Source organism: Elgaria multicarinata, chromosome 8, assembly GCF_023053635.1.
Source record: "Elgaria multicarinata webbii isolate HBS135686 ecotype San Diego chromosome 8, rElgMul1.1.pri, whole genome shotgun sequence".
NCBI classification, from domain to species: Eukaryota; Metazoa; Chordata; class Lepidosauria; order Squamata; family Anguidae; genus Elgaria; species Elgaria multicarinata.
The window spans coordinates 16383008-16398949 of record NC_086178.1 but is presented as its reverse complement, the minus strand read 5'-3'; the positions used below and the strand labels follow the sequence as shown (position 1 = coordinate 16398949).

General features: G+C 41.7%; 1 protein-coding gene across 2 annotated transcripts in view; it reads right to left on the bottom strand.

The window, feature by feature from the left end:
• The window catches only part of GNB4 (G protein subunit beta 4), a 46948-nt gene extending 31649 nt beyond the window's left edge, over window positions 1–15299 (bottom strand). The window contains exon 1 of one of the 2 annotated variants that reach the window (XM_063131948.1): window positions 15213–15299. The gene's annotated coding sequence lies outside the window, so the exon portion shown is untranslated. Of the gene's footprint in view, window positions 1–11592; window positions 11654–15212 lie in introns of those variants that run through there. The other variant, XM_063131947.1, reaches the window with a different exon arrangement.
• Window positions 15300–15942: the final 643 nt, after the last annotated feature.

The window sequence follows — 15942 nt, the reverse complement described above, 5'->3', positions numbered from 1 at the left end:
CCTGCTGAATGAGGTTAGTTTTTTTTGGGGGGGGGGGCTTCCACAAAAGGAAAGCAGATACACCTCCCATGAACTGAGCCCTTCCGTCAATGGAAGGCAGATCCTAGATCTAACCCACAATCTACACTGGGCCAACGAGTTAATCTACATAAAAACCAAATTGTGGTCTATTTTGCCAAAGTAAACCTATGGTCTTTCAGATTAAGTTTTAGCAAACATAAGCAGGAGATTAACATTTAAAATTGTAATGAATACAATTTACCCATTTAGAAACTTAAATAAAAAGCCATGGTGATGCTATTTATCTTTCTATTCCAAGTCTGTAAATTACATCCAAATGAATCATAGTTAAAATATGACAAGAAGAAATTTTATTGGTATAAACAGCAACATGACTCAGAAGTTCTCACAAGCTAGATGAAGATAACAAGCAATCTAGCAATGAGTTTGAACCCAACAGATTATGCCATAGTCAAATATTCTATCTATGGGTGGAGGACTGACACCAAGTCTTGTATCCTTCACAATTCTGAATTATAACCACATTATTGGATGGGGAAGGAGCAAGAGATTGAATGGTAGCACTTCCGGGTTCCTCCGGGTTCCTACTCCTCCTCAGACAAGCAGCTGAGTTAAGACAGTATAACAAATAAAATTACTTGTAATGGGCCATATTGTATTACTTGTATTGGGCCGTATTGGGCATATTTAAAACATTGGGAGTGAGGGATGCAGCAGAGAATTTTGAAGAGGCAGAGTATATACTTAATTTTCTATTATTATTGTTGTTGTTGTTGTATTTATATCCCACCTTTTTTCCTCCACGGAACCCAAGGCAGCATAATCCTCCTCCTCTGCTCCATTTTATCCTCACAACAACCCTGTGAGGTAGGTTGGGCTGAGAGTCTGTGACTGGCCCCAAGTCACCCAGTGAACTTCCATGTCTGAGTGAGGACTAGAACCCGGATCTCTCGACTCCCAGTCCAACACTTTAGCCACTACACCACAGTGGCATACATAGAATTTCTACAGCATTTTAATGACAACCCTTGGTTTAATTAAATCAAGAGTTGTTCAGAATTAAATCATGACTCTCTGCCAGACAACCAAGCAAACCTCTCAGGGTTTGTCAATTTCTGGGTTGCATCATTCACGCCCCTGTGCCCACTCCTCCCTGTATCCCAAATACCTTTGTGGCACTGTAGTACTGGCAAATAGAGCAACTAATTTTTTACCATCCTTGCCAGTTCTGGATTCGCGCATCACAAAAACCTACCATTTTTTAACTACCGTATTTCTTCGATTCTAAGACGCACTTTTTTCCCATATAAACATCTCTAAAAATGGGGTGCGTCTTAGAATCGCGGGTGCGTTTATTATGTCTTAGAATCAAAGCTTTTTTTCTGTTGGTGGTACTGAAATTAGTGTGCGTCTTACAATCAATGGCGTCTTAGAATCGAAGAAATACGGTACCTCAAGTTTACAACCCAACAATAAACCATGGGTTCTCTTCATGGTTTGTGGTTAACTCATAATTCAGTGTTTGCATGTAACAACAGCCTATATTATGGGCCTGTTTGCATGATCAAGCAAACAGGCCCCTTCTTTAAGCCATGGTGAGCTGCAGAATGTGTGGGTCGGCATTTTGAATATTCAAGCTACAACCATGGCTTGTCATATTGTCCAAACCCAGTGAGCACAGGTTGCTCGCATGGTTAACCAAACACCCATACCCAACCAAAGCCCATGGGTTCTAGGTGGTTCCATACCAACAATTCACCCTCACTGGGTTCAGACAACACAACAAGCTGCAGCTATGGCTTGAGTATTCAAAAGCCACCCAGAACATGCCACAACTAACCATGGCTTAAATAAGCCACAGTGGGCTGTGGGTTATCATGTAAACCCAGTGTACAGGTTGCCATTACGTGTGAACCAAGTTAGAATCATTTGCCTTAGACCAGTGCACAAACAAAGTCTTTTGCATACAGTGCCCACAGGAGCATTGGAAATGTATGTCTTTAATAGCAGTCTCCCATTTCATTTAGCAAGTCTGTTTGGAAGCACATGAGTTTCAAAAGCTGTTTCAAAAGCTGGGCAAAGTAAAAGTAAAAATCCACTTGATGTGTTGAAAACTTTAGACATGCCTGAAGTAATTTTTTTCATGTGATTATTTATCTCAGCAATCCCTAAAACAGTATTATAAAATAGGTTGGTATTATCTTTATATTGCGGTTGGGGGTTGAGTTAGCAGCTTGCCTAAGACCCCTTGTTGATCTAATAACAGAGGTGAGTTTTCAACCAAGGACTTCCTGGTTCACAATTTCCTATTTTGGCCACTATAATGGCTCTTATATTCTTTGGATCTTGACTTTGGACTGCATGCCCAGATGATGTAACCATAAACTACAGCACACAACTCCTAGACATGACTTGCAGCAAAAATAGTAATCTCCACATTAAAAAACCAGTCGAGTTTTCATTTTGTCTCATCGTCTTTACTTTATAAGAACACTTAGGTAGCTGGTTTTAAGAAATATCTGGTAAACAGAACTACGAGACAACCACCAAGTAGTTCAGCACTGCAAATTGTTTATTTCATATCTCAGATAAACATAACAAAAGAATGGGGGCAAGGCAATCAAATAGTAAAACTCCCATTCCTATAAATAGAACGTAACTGCGAAATTATGTTCTATTTAGGTAATTGGCTACTTACTTCAGAAGTTTCATTCTTTATGTAAGAAAAAGCAAACTTCTTCCCTATAACGGCATTCTGCAAGTTATTTGAATATTTTACTGCTGGTTCTACAGTGTCACCTCTAAGAGATGCTACAGAAATGTTCAAAGAAGTGGTAGAGGCATAAGAATCTTGAAGTAAACTGCCCAGAGAGCTTCGGCTATGGGGCAGTATATAAATTTAATAAATAAATAAATAAATAAATTTTTACACATAAGGTGGGACAGAATAATGAAAAATGCACTTGGCTTCCATAGATTCCCATAGTGATTCTCCTATAGATACTCAAGCAAGCATTCGGCTGAACATCTTGTAGATGCTGTAGGTGATATATGCAACACATAGATGAATGTAGTGCAAATGTTGATTTGCAATAAGGGACCAAATCCAGATATGTAGTATATTTTGATTAAGACTTCCTATTCCTTTCTTCTTTATATATCAATGCTCACTCGTCATGCACTTTAAAACTATGTTGAGCTTTGAAGTCCGAACAACTGAAAAAAAGAAAAGTTTTGGCAAAAAACAAACACACACCTATGTTGCTGTCCTAGACTTAGACCCAAATGAAAGGTACTTCTTCGGGCTAAGAACTGATGATCAAACAGTTCAAATGCATATTTCAGGTACAGCAACAAGAACTACAACGGTAAAACCTCTTTTCAGTTCAGTTGACACAATTCCTAGTGAAATTAATCCAAGCAGACCAGCAATGGTAGTAGTAGAATTGTAGTTAATATGTAAAATTGTGTTAGCTATATTGGGATGACTGAATTCTCTCAAGAAACAACCAAAAATTATAAGATCAGAAACCCTGTTAATTATATGATTAGTTAGATATTAAAAACAGAAACAAGTACAAGTATTAGCTGTTTATATATGGAACAATCCACCCAATGTTAAACACTTTTCCATCCCATTGAATTCTGTGGAAATTATTTACATACAGGCTCAATTCTCCCAATAAAATCAAAGGGAAATAAATGCTTGTTTATGCCTTATCCTATTTTAGGGTATTCAAAGCAGTTCACATACATTATCTCTGTAAACCTTACAACAGCCCTATAAGTAGGCCATTACTATTGATCTCAAATGGCAGTTTAAGATGAAAGAGGAACAGCTTGCCTAACCCATGATTAGCAGTGATGCATGCTGGGCATACGTGGCTTCCGTTTTGAATACACAACCCATGTGAACCCAACCATTATGGGTTATTCAAGGGTTAAAAAAAAACACCTTGCATAACTCTCAGTTAGTAGAAGGGTTATGCAAGGACTGTTTAACCCTTGAATAACCCAGAATGGCTGGGTTCACACAACATGTCACAGTTAGGGGTTGCATATTCAAAATGGCGGCCACATGCACCACTGCTCATCCTGAGTTAACTAACCCTTGATGAGCTGGCCATGCCATGGGAACCACCCTTTGTTATCAAGTTCAGCTTGCCTAAGTCTGTGTTACTGAGTTTCTAACACAGGTAACGTATCAACTAAGTATTTTCTAATTCACAGCTCAGTCTCTTGGCCACAATGCTATACTGATAATCATAGTCCTATTATGATAAATTAGGAATTTTCACAAACACAACTAATATTGAGTATTTTGGCACCTTTATAAAAAATATGAGGACTTAATCATTTAACTGTTTTAGAAGCCAATGTCCATTTCAGCTGTATTAGAATAAACTGAAATCACTTAAGGTTTTTCCCAGCTTTGCGATTATGCCATACTAATTTAAGTAACTGATATATTGACTGGGTTCAGACAACACAATAACCAATGGTGCTTTAAATAGTTGATGGTTGATTATTTAACCCACCATGGGTTATCATGTTGCATTGAGGGAGTTTTTTAACCAATGGTTGGTTATTTGGCTGAAATAACCAACGTTGTGAGGAGTTGGCTATTTGAACCACAGAGACACAAGTTAAAAGCGGTCAAGGTGGTGGCTGCCACTCTAGTCCAGCCAGCAGGATAGATTTTCAGCAGCAATACTGATGGGTTACTAGCAAGAAGACTGAGGGGGAAGAGAGGGTGGGGGATGAGTGAGTCAACTCAGCGTGGACTAATAGTCAACTCAACACTGATCCTAATCCACACAACCGTTGATTATTAACATGTTGTGTGGGGAGTACCCCTAGATAAACAATGGTTGAGTTGTTTATTACCCCAACATTGGCTATCTTGTTGTCTGAATGCTGCCAGTATTTCTTAACATCTGATATTGGGGACCACTTCCAATATTTGAATGTTCATTTTCTTTCTTTTCTTCTCTTACTTCCATTCCATTTCCACTGATAAATGGAACCCTACTGCACCATAAACTGATTGGCAGATAGCCATGGCAGAGCTGCTGAACATAAATCTTTCAAATGAACCATGATTGCAATACATACTAAAGACTTCAGCATTACTCCACAACATGCAATGGAACACTGTTATGAACAGCTGTCCCTTTTGTAATGCCTCTCTTGAAACTAGAGGGGCACTGCAGGTGCTTGCCTGGACACAGCAGGCCTGGCAAGATGTTTTATGCGGTAACCCCATGCAGCAAAGGACTCAAATATGCTGATGCCAAATATGTAACACAGGCTAATGAAGTGTGAGGCAGATCTGAAAAGAGATGGAGAGGCACCAGAGAGAGGAAGGAATAATACAATTTAATAATAATATATACATATGCACACAATAATATATATATATATATATATATATATATATGAGAAGAGGAAGTATGAACCTATATAACAGAAAAGTTTACCCACTAAAATCAATTTAAACTGAATCTATTTAAATACAGTTCATAGGAACTTTTACAATTAGGCTCTTACTGACTGAGCCTTCATTCATTCAATTCCTTTTAAAAGCAACCATATGAAGGCAGCTCTAAATGGTGAGGCACTTCTGTACAGCTCTTCAGAATGTGAATCCTACAATGTCCCATTGCAAGTCACCAATGTAGCATAAAAAAAAAGTAGCATATTTTTTAAAGTAGATTCCTATGGAAAGCAACAGTACAAGAAAAGAGGAGACCTGAACTGGAGCTAAATTGACTAATTTCAAGGCAAAGTGTAGAGAAACCTCTTGTTGGTCTCAGCAGTAAGCCCTGCTAAGAAGTCTCGAGGCAATGTGAAAAGTTAATAACAGGCTCCTCCAGACTTTACCTTGAGTTTAGTCTTCTTCTGTAATTACCTTCCTTACAGGCCAAGGACTAAATCAGAATATGGTCTATGCATTGGGGAGGGAAAGGGAGAACAGCTATTATTCTATTGCAAGCATTATCCATTCAACAGATATATGTAATAATTGTTCAAACTGCACTTTCCAATTTATTTTTGTGTTAGGGCGGAGGGGAAGTAGGATGTCTTGAAACCTAAGTGCTTCTTTAAAGGAAGATGTCTGGATTCTGCACAACAAGAAAGCATCAATTATACAACTGCTGTAGAATGAGCCACAAGTTTAAGAAAAGCCTGCAAAAGATTAAATGCTACTAAATAAACCTACTATGCAAAAATGAAGTAAAATATATATCTAACCTACCAGTAAATGTTAGAAAGTTTTAAAAGCATGCAAATATCAGAGGGATAGAAGGAGATCCTGACACCTACACCCCCCTCCAAATACTTCTAACGACTACTTACACTCACATTAACACAACCACAGAATAAGGAAATCACACCACTCTGTATCTAGAAGATCATTACATTTATATAGAGGTACCTTTCTCTTTCCCAACCTGAGAGGGGGAAAGTGGTCTCAGTCTACACACTGCAGTTTCTTAAAACTCTAGACAAACTCTACACCATGTCTCAATCATTTGAATTCAGGATAAGACAGTAAGAGACTGACATAATGCACCAACCGTCATCCCATGTGCTTGTGTAAACAACAACAACAAACCTTCTCTTTAAGACAAGGCTCATCTCAGCTGTTATCACTGACAGTTTGAAGTTAGGGGACTCACATTCACCACTCTCCTTATAAAATGTATCCTATTTTGAACAGGTTCTCTGGCTCCCTTGCCTGCTCCTGGTTCCAGGTCATTCCTCACTTCCCAGTTCCTGTATCCCTTGCATAGACAGTTATGTCTGCAGCTCCACAAACCTATATTTGGATCTCCTTTGAGTAGTTAGTCAACTTGATTGGTCTGCTCTACTGTTTCCTGCTCCTGGTTTTCCATGACAATGGTCTTTTGTTTCTGCTGGCTCTCTTCCCAGGACTCATCAAATGGTTGCATAGCATGTTTTCCATGGGGCCCCCAGTCCAGCTATGGCGAATCATACCTAAGAAGGGGAATCCCTATTAGCTGGGAAATTAGTCACCCACTTTAAAAACTTTTCCTAAGTGCTCAAATATGCTATCTTCCTGGAGGCAGAACATCAATGCTTAACATAATCAGATGGGCAGAACACTGGACCTATTTTATTTATTTAAAACATTTATATCCCGCCCTATATCATTAAGATCTCAGAGCGGCATACAGACCTGAGACTCTTGGCTCAAAACCATGCTCAAGCTACACTGTCACCTCTTGCTAAGCCATTAGCTTTGAGTTTCAATTCTCCACATCACAGGATTGTTAAACGGACTAAAGTAAAGAGCATGAGGATGTTATATATTCCAGTGAGTGCTCTGAGAGTACCTTATACTGCAACAATAAGGGCCTCCTTTCTCCCATTTGAAAGCGAGAAAGAAATCTCTCTCTATTTTAAGTTCTTCTTCTAAGGCCCTGTTCTGGGTTCCCCTACCATTCATGGTTACCTGATATAGGGCCTATCCAATATAGCACTGAAGTTATGGAACATTCATTCTGCTCTTTTTTTTTACTAGGCGTTAGATGAAGTTCATTCTTTTTAAAGGGGCTATTGACCCACCTACCCCAATACCTGTAACATTGAGGGATCAATATTTGCTGTGTCTCTGAAATTTCCTGCTTATTTTGTGACTGGGTTCGCATAATATGACAAGCCACGGAGGTTTGTCATGTTGTGCAAACCCGGACTGATTCCTGCAGGGTGTCTTGTGCGTGGGCAACAAGCCACCCTAACAACCCATGGCTTGTTGTAGCCATGATGGGCTAGTGCGTTGTCCGAACCAAGCACTACCAAGACCTCTTGGTTTGCAGGCACTGGCGAGCAGAACCTCAGGCCACTCTTCCCGAGCGATCTCACTCATGCCACACTGACAGCCTCTCCACCAGTACCCAAGTGCCACTTTGGAGGGGTTGTCACTAGTCCAGAAACCCTTTTTAAAAATAACATATGCACACCCATATTTTGCATAAAACGAGGCCAATATATATTTTTAAAAAATTAGTCCCGTAGAAAGTGGGCAAACGTGTTTGAAACGTTTTCGGTCAGTTTTTCATAACTGTGGAGATGCACAATTGCAGCTGTCAAACTATATGTAGCCTTGCCTTGACTACTGCCATGTACTTTTCAGCTGTCAAAGGAAACAAAGTGTACTAGGAAACCTACAAAGTATTTGACAATATGGGGCTGCACATGCTAATTTCACAGCTGACAAGTCAAGGAGAAAGGGGACAAGATAGGCCCCTTAAAATCTTATCCTTACACTTTAAAGTGTGGGATTTACCCTTGGGGTCCCCCCTTCCATTGCACGTCTCCCCAAGTGGTTTTAAGGGTAATCAAGAGTTCACCCCACTTTTGCTGTTCCCATTTGCAGCCCCATCTTATCAATTACCTTGCATGTTTCCCAGTACACTTTATTCCCTTTGACAGTTGAAACATACAAGGTAATCAACAACACAAGCGCAATTGTGCACCTTCGCAATTGCCAAAAAAAAAAAAAAAAAAAAAAAGGCAATTTTTTTTTAAAAAAAATTAGACATTTACACACATTCCTGAAGGGGGGATTAAAAAAAACAACCAGCCACATTTTGGGAAAATGTCAGGGCACAAAAAAACCCCTTTGAACGCAACCAAGGTCACGATTGAAGCGGAAAGGGGGACTTGGCAGCAGACACATTCCCCGTGATATATGTTGGAGCCAGCTGGAGGACTGAGGGTGAAGAGAGGGGGGAACAACCCATGGTAAACGCCATTGTCTGTCAGGCTCACGTTGGGTTTCTCCCACAACTAACACTGTGAAGCTTATTTCACAAGATGGGTTGTCATGTCATTCTACGGCCAGGTTTGCATGATCGTGGTGGGGTGGGGTTGAGAACAACACCATATGCCGCTCACACAAGCGGCATTTACCTTCTTCCCATGTCATCCAAACCCACTGTTTGGCACATCAGGGGTGGCTTCTAACCCACCCCACAATCCATGGCTTGTTGTAGAGGTTGTGAGGTGGGTTAGACGCCACCCTCACTGCATCATGCACCAGGCTCAGACGACTCAGCATGAGTAATTAGGTAAATGCCTGTCGCAAGAGCAGCATGGACAGGGAAACCAACCCCTATTGTGATGATTCCCTGCTGATTGTCCAGCATGTTGTTGTTTCTGCTACTCAACTATTACCCTTTTTGTTTTTGGTTACTAGTTTAGTTTATACTACAGATTTTAAATGCTATCCATCTTTGTAGATGTATTATATCACATTTTAATAAATACAATTTTAAAAATTGTTGAAGCTAGCAGGCATGGTCCTATTCACTGCTTAGAAGGGAAAGTGCCAGGAGCAAGTAAGCTGATCTGAGATTTTTTTAAAAAACAGCATTACTAATAAATATTTGTATCAATATATCAGGATAAACACTATCTGTCTAACTTCAGAAAACCCTTATGTGCACAGTGGCCTGCTGTGACTCACCATGGATGTAATGCATGTAAAAGACATTCTGTATGTATACCATCAATACAACATTCCAAGCATAAATTCAGTCCAAAGATCTAAGATGGAAACGTGCGTCTGGACGTTTAGCCACATTTTCCATTTCTAGCCCCAAAGCAAACATTTGTAAGGCATGACAACACTAGTTATTGAACATAAACGATCCTAAAACCATGAGTAAATGGTAACATCACTGGGAAATCATGAGATGGTTTGCCGTTGCCTTACCACAAAGTAAATGTGATGCCTGAAAACAGCACTCGTGGCACAAATCCCACAAAGAGAAGTATGGGCAAATCAAGCATCTTAAAAGGTATTAAAATGTTAGCTCAGAAAAAAGCTAAATGCATAAGGCAAAATTCAAGCTCCAAATCAATATACCACTTCATCAACATTGAAAAGGTTTGAAACAGGTTTCTTTAACTTCTTCAAAGGCCTTAGTCACATGATCAATTAGCCTAAACATTTTCTAATTAAGAGGGAAAATCTGTTTTGCATGAATCAATATTATCGACAGGTAAAGCTGTTGATAATTTAATTTTATGAAATGGCATATTTAGGCCAAAGCCATATTCATAAAGTAAACCCTTACTCTCATGTCTTAAAGACTGTATGTATTCCTGAAGGCATTTAAGACTACTTCACACATGACACTGTTGCTGCTCTGAGATGAAATTGACAAAGGACTACTGCACAATTCTCTTCTGAGAAAAGTTCTGCTCTCAGGTGACTCAAAAATACACACATACCCTTGCAAGCGGAGCACTCTCATATTAAGGCTCCAAAATGGTATAGGTTCTACTGTTTATCAGTGATGTCAGAGGTTACTTATTCAATAGGTTTCAAATCTCAATCACACATCCCCTGCCCCGTGTGTGTGTGTGTGTGTGTGTGTGTGTGTGTGTGTCTCTCTTTCTCTCTCTCTCGCACGCACGCACACACACACTCTAACTAGATACAGAATGATTATATCCTACTGGAAAGATGAATTAATGTTGCTTTAATTACCCAGTAGGAAAAAGATCTAAGCCTCTACCAATACCCAACAAATCTAGCACCAGATTTATTCTTGTGCTACTTTCCTTGGCTACGTCGGTGTTTAAGAGTAGCATGCTTAAAGTCAATATGGATGATACACTAAATCCACAGCTTTGCAAAAATACAAGCTGGATTCAGTTTCTTATTTCCTGTGAAGCAATTCACAGATTTCATCAATGGCCATCTATGCAGAGGCAAAATCTTCAAGGCCTGCCGATCCTATCTCTTGGGATTTAGTACAGAACAACTTCCTCTCCTTGAATGGTTGAGAGTAGTCAGTGTAGCCTACTCTCCATACAACAAGCCATTTTGAAAATCTACATTACTACAGCTTGAACCGCTCCCAGCTGCACTCTCTGGGTCACTCTAGCTCCTGAAATTGTTAGGTCTGGAATGTTGCATCTATTATCATGGATCTCCAACACATGCTCACGTAATATGATCAATGATAAGGGAGGTGCTGAGGAACAGATCTGCTTCCCCAATCATGCTCTCAAATGCTGTCCCTCAGGAGGCAGACTAGCAAGGGTCCTTTGCCTTTAGGTTGTGCCTTTTCTTAGCAGTGAAGCTAAGCAACAGGTTTTTACATCTTCTTGATTAAAATGTGTTAATAAACAAGTTTCATTTTTTTTTAAGAGATAGAAGGGAAGGCGGTCTAGGATGCTACTTTCCCTTCCCTGTTTCACTACGAATAAAATGGTTCTACACTCCCAAGTTTTCCCCTGCATTCTTCACAAGCAATTTTACACAAGAATCACAAGGCATAGGCAAAACTGTTCCTTTCTTTTCTACTAAGCTCATAAAAGGAAAGATCAGTGGAGTGTATATTCAGAACAAGTAGAATTTTCAAGGGTTATCAGGACATACATTGCAAGGGGAGGAATTAATTATTATGCCCAAATTCACATAAGTGAATGTCAAGAACTCTGTCTAGGCTAAGAATAGTTAACCCCTGTCAAACAGTTAGCCTCTTCCCCCAAAATTGTGATGTTTAAACTGTAGCATCAGTGGCCAACCTGCAACATGGATGCCAGTAGCATTTTGTGGTACTCCAGGAAAGGAGCAAGAGAACTTGTGGACCTGGCTATGATAGAGCATCCTTTCTGAATTCTTGCTTGCCTTTTCTGTATTGTGCTGTTGTTTGCTCCCCAGCACAGTAGACTAGAGAGAGAGAAACAAACCAAAGATCAGAGAAGAACCACATATCAAGCATTAGTGCGGGAGTATGACAATCATATATAATTCACTTGTGTACACACTAATACTTTGAACTGGATTTGTGGCCCACTTACAAAAAAGATTGGCCTCCCAAAGAAATTGGCTACTTTATGCTGAAATTTCAAAACCAGAAGTAAACACTGAGGATTTTGTTGCGAGGACAAATTGCCTCATATGGAGGCTTATCACAATCATGTGCGGGTGTTAGCTCATAATTTGCTCTACATCACAGTATGCACTGATAAATTAAGTGAAATACAAAGCACCAAAGTAATTATAAGTATTTCTTCCCCTATCCTTCAGAGATCATGGTATTTTGTAAGCCTCCATATCTTGGACCCCACACACCTAACCAGTCCTCAAGTTGAACAACAGCCTTTTTACTATCAGCCAGTTATACAGCAAGCTAAAGGCAACTTGCAATTGCCAGCAATCTGACCTTACCTCACTTCTAGACTCTCCCTTGCCTAAAAGTCAAATACCTATTTTGTGAAACTTTGCACAGTACAGCCAACATATAAAGAAGTCTTGTGAGGGATGCATGATGTCCCTGCCTGTTTTGCCTAAAACTACTTTTACTCTTTCCAAAAAAATAAAAGAGAGAGAGAAAGAAATAGAGGTGGGGATTACTTTTCTGCCTCCCACTCACGTACATCTGACAGATGGATATATTCTTAGCACACACACAGCCATCCAACAGGCTTCCCTGCTTCTGGTTATAATATGAAAGAAGCAAGAGTTTTGACCAACAAAATCCCTTAGACATTTATTTATTGTATTTTTAATTGGCCCAATAACAAATGTTCTCTCATTGGATTACAATAGTTAAAATAAAATACAAATGGTTACAAGAATAAAATCAAACACAAAATAATGACGCAGCACTGGATATATAAGAACGATAAAATCTAAAAAACAGGTCTCTGGGAGAAAAAGAAATACTTCTAAGCGTTGGAACACTCTTCCTTCAATGATCCTCTTCTTCCTCTGCCTATCACCCAAGAGTGCATAATATTCTTTAACTACCCTTTGAAAAGCACTTTCATTTTAAAAAAAAGAACAACAACATGGAAAATATGGAACCAAAATACAGCAGTTATCCCAAACAGTTCTAGAACATGACCCTGTGGATATGGCATGAAGATGATTGAAGAATAGTACAGAGTGGGTAGGCTTCTTTTTTTAACCCATCCTTTCCATATACACCTACACATGAATAAAATGGGAATTCTAAACAGTTTTATGTTAATTATTCACCCTACTCAAAAAGGCTTAAAGCACCCAACAAATGAATAAAAACAAAATGCCCCCATGTATCACAACACCTTGATATGTGGGTGGGGTAATCAGAGTATAATTATTCTGTATCGGTGACATAATGATTTGTAAAGGCTGCCTTATACAAAGACAGAACACAATGTCTGCCCAGCCCAGTATCAACTACTGGCAGCAGCTTTTCCAAGATGGCAGGGAAGAGGGTCAAATCTCTACCCAGCTACTCCACATGAAAATGCCAGGAACTGAACTCAGGCCCATCTTAAGAAAATAGCAGAGCAATCCTATGGCCCCAAGACAGCATCTGGGGAAGGGGCATAGGATAGTTTGGATTTCTGGATTCAAGGTCAGAGACAGTGCTCAGACCTAGAGCCAGGAGTCGGAGCGAGAGAACCACACCAGCTGCCTTTCCAAGCTTGCAAAAGCAACCTTGGAGAGTAGGAAAAGGGGACAGTTCTGTGGGTAGGGAGGGGACTGGGGAAATGGGGATGCAAGATATCCCCAGCTTCCTTCCCTCCCCCGAGCCGTATCTAGATGGACAAAAATGTCCATCTAGCAAAAATGCAGAGTGGGTTTGGAGGCTGACAAGCATCCGAACAGGATGGAACCTGAAGTGTGAGCTCTCCCTCCAGGCCACCCTAAGAGCTTTTTGCGTAGCCTCACACCATAACCCTTTCTTGGGACTAAGGGGGAAATCCTACGTGCTTTTACTCAGAGGTCAGTCCCATTTTATTAAACAGCTGGTTCACCATTTATTTAAATCCCTCCTTTCCCCCCCCCCAAGGTGCTCAGGGTGGCTCACACCATTCCTTCCCCTTTCCCACTGTATCATCACAACAACTTTGTGAGGGAGCAAGGGCTGAAAAACAGCACCTGGCCCAAGGTGACCCAGTACGCTTCACGACTAAGTGCAGATTTGAACCTGGATCTCCCCCACCATCCTATTCCAAACATTGCAACCAAAATATACATCACACTATTATTTAGGGTGGTAAACTAAGCCGCACTGTCCTTAAGGGCAGTATGACTCTTCAAGCCAGTTGCTGGGAAACATGAGCAGGAGGGTGCCATTGCCCTCATGTCCTGCATGAGGGGCTTCTCATCAGGTAGGCTGGTTTTCCATTGTGGAAATAGAATATTGGACTAGTGAGGCCTTCGGCCTGATCCAGCAGGGCTCATTTTATGATCTTAACCCAAAATGGCTTACTTCTGAGAAAACGTACATAGAGCTGTAAGACCCAGTCTCTCCTTCTCTCTCATATACACACACCTTTCTTCTCCTTCCCCTCCCAATCTCTTTTAAAGCAACCTGCCCCCACTTGGTGGCCCTCAGAAGTGTGGTGGACTACAGCTCCCATCATTCCCATGCAGAATGGCTATAGTGGCTGGTTGGAGACGTTGGGAGTTGTAGTCCAAAACATCTGGAGAGGAGCAGGTTGGGGGAAGGCTTCTCTTTCCCCCAACTTGGTGCCTTCCAGATGTGTTGGGGATTCTGGGAGTTGTAGTCCAACACATCTGGAAGATAAGAAAAGCCATGCCGTTTGAGACCGAGAGTCCATCTAATCCAGCACTATGTTCACAGAGTGGCCAACCAGCTGTTGGCCAGGGACCAACAAAGCAGAACACAGTGCCACAGCACCCTCCCACCCATGTTCCCCAGCAACTGGTGCACACAGGCTTACTGCCTCAGATACTGGATGCTAGAATAGTGCAAAGCTGCTCTAAAGCAGCCTTCCCTCAAACTGGCACTCTCCAGATGTGTTGGACTACAACTCCAAGCATCCACAGCCAGTCATGCTGGCTAGAGGATGCTGGGAGTTGTAGTCTAACACATCTGAAGGGCGCCAGTTTGAAGGAAGGCTGCTTTAAAGGACTGGCCCGCTCCTGCCACACCCCAAGAAACCTAGAAGTCCTCACAGACACCCCGAGAATCCAGAAGGCTCCGGCTCCCCCTCTTCTCCCCACCTCTTCGCCTTTTCCAGCTCCTTTTCCCCCTCACAGCCGCTCCGGCGGGGGCAGCTAGGTACTCTTTCCCCTACCCACCTCCGCCCCCCGCTCGCTACCCCTCCACACTGAAAAGCGCGGGAAAGGGGACCCTTGCCCTGAAGAAAGCCGACCGCTGAGGTGACCCGTCTATACCCACCTCTTTTTCCCTCAGCGAAGAGAATGCGGAGGGCGAGGAGAGCCAGTTGCGGGCCTCACAGTCCTGACGCCGAAGCCGAGGGAAGAGGAGGAAGGGAAAGGGGCGTGGCGACGCGGCCTGTCAGTCATCCACTCTGCCCCCGCCCTCGGACGGCGAAGCAGCCAATCAAAACACCGCCCGCGGCTACAAGTTTTAAGGAGGTTCGCCGGGTTGGTTTCCTTCCTTCCTTCCCCTCCCCTCCCCGCCCCCTCCCATCACCACAATCGCCTCTCGTCGCTACTACCCTTGGCGGTACCGCCCAAGTTCCCTTGTTTGTTATCTTGTGCGCTTTACCCCACCCCCCTTCCACGACTCTGATGGAACAGTCCACAGGCTGACTGAGTGGGTCAAGGAAGGGAAAGGAGCGGGCTACTTTAGGCAGGAGGGGGGGGGCTCCTTCCTGTGCTTCACCCACTCCACTCCCGTTCCGTTCCTTCCAGCGCCTGGGCGACAGTGGCTCATGGGCGGCGGGAATACAATGAATGCTCTGGCAGCCTTGAGTTGAATAATAGGTAAGCTAACAGCCCCAGCCTATGTAGGTTTATTTGGGAGGTCTCCACCCTTAAAGGCGTTCAAAATAAGATTAAAATATAATTTTAAATAAAATAAAGTCAGTCTCATTGATCTCAATGGACCTGCTTCTGAATAAACCTGCATCCGTTCAGGCTGCTGTTGCTATTATTCATCATAA